This window comes from Rhinopithecus roxellana, chromosome 4, assembly GCF_007565055.1.
Source record: "Rhinopithecus roxellana isolate Shanxi Qingling chromosome 4, ASM756505v1, whole genome shotgun sequence".
In the NCBI taxonomy this organism is placed as follows: domain Eukaryota; kingdom Metazoa; phylum Chordata; class Mammalia; order Primates; family Cercopithecidae; genus Rhinopithecus; species Rhinopithecus roxellana.
In genome coordinates this window covers 121,192,904-121,194,507 of record NC_044552.1, presented here as the reverse complement: position 1 = coordinate 121,194,507, position 1,604 = coordinate 121,192,904, and positions in this window count along the sequence as shown.

Here is a 1,604-nt window from a genome sequence, read left to right as displayed (position 1 = left end):
AAACACTCCCAGAAGTCGAGTCCAAAAATGTCTATCAAAATTAAACTTTTTTTCCCCTTCAGACTTGTAAGGGCAAAAGTAACGCAGATAATCCATGTGAGTTCTAGATCATAATACATAAAAATTCAAATGGGCAATTTATTTTTCTAAGCAACAAGTAAGCATAGTTCTACTAAATATAGGATTTGTGGTCATTGCTATATGTAGGTAGGGACCAGATGCTTGGTCACAAGGGATACTGAATGAGAGTGAAGAGCCACTTCTACTATTCAGACACTCAAAAGCATGTGGCATTTGCTGTTTATAAAATGTTTTCCCTTGTGTAAAATGTTTCGGAACCATGGTCTCCAGGGCACGCACGTTGCGCTGTTTTTTCCTGGAGTCGTGTTTCATTTGCACAAACTAACCCACATTTTCTTCTGTGATTCTCCATATGACTAATGAAGCACAGCTCTGAGGTTATGATTTAGGGGAATATCTGTAGCCATCAAGGGTTCAACACTGACTGGGCCCATAACCTGAGTATAAACATGATCTCACATACTTAGCAGATCAGCCTTCCTTCTCCTCTTTTCTTTTTCATTTTTGTTTTAAAAGATAATCTATTTAGCTATAATTGAATGGTTTAAGAAAAAACAGTGTTTTTCTGCACTGGTTCTCTAACTTATGCCTCCAATAAAAATGTATGGGTCATCATTTCTTCGGGTTCTGCTCAGGCTTTTCCCCAAGAGATGGCTCAGGCTTCATGGCTTGAGGCTAGGCCAGTCTATGAGCATCTTGTCTGCCACAGCTGTCTAAGACCACCAAGTAATTTGAAGAGACACTGCAGTATACACCTTGAGAATTTGTTTCCCTTCCTGCTCACACTCACCTAATTTACCCATCCTTGTGTAATAGCTCCTTAAGTTTATATATCAATATGTCTATTTACTTGCATATACCAGTAAAATGAGTGCATGTGTTCTTAAATAATTTGGGTGTGTTTATTTGCAAAATAATAAAGCAACATGAAGGGTAAATGCATTTCAAATTCAGAAGTTAATATACAACACTCTTTTTAACAATATATTAAAATCTTATTTGTATGTCTTCATCTATTAAAAAAAAGTACAAAACACACAAAAACACAAAAGCTAATGGTTTCCTACAATTGAGGCCTCCTTTTTCTTTAAACAGGTAGGATAATTACAGTATCACAAGGACCTCAGAGTTTGATTTCACAGAAAATCACCTTTCAGAATTAAATAACATTTCGATGTCCAGCAACATTCCATTTTTAGCTCCTCTGTGGAGTCTAAAGTATTATATTCTTTGTAGAATTTATTTTTAGACATCGTTTTAGAAAAGATATTGGGACTGCCTACATATTGTGAATGTTTGTGTGAATGGCTTAGTCAGGATTGGATTTATGATCTCTGACCTAAGATGAAGTTTCTAAATGACACTGGCATTTGGTGGAGGTGATCTAATTCTCATGATGAGTCTGAACACCTCACTTAGAAATGTGTCAATTAATTATAGAGAATCCAAAAGATGCACAAACAAGAAAAAAATAAAATCATCAGTTGTGTTAAAGTGTATTAAATCACATGCAGTAATCCTGC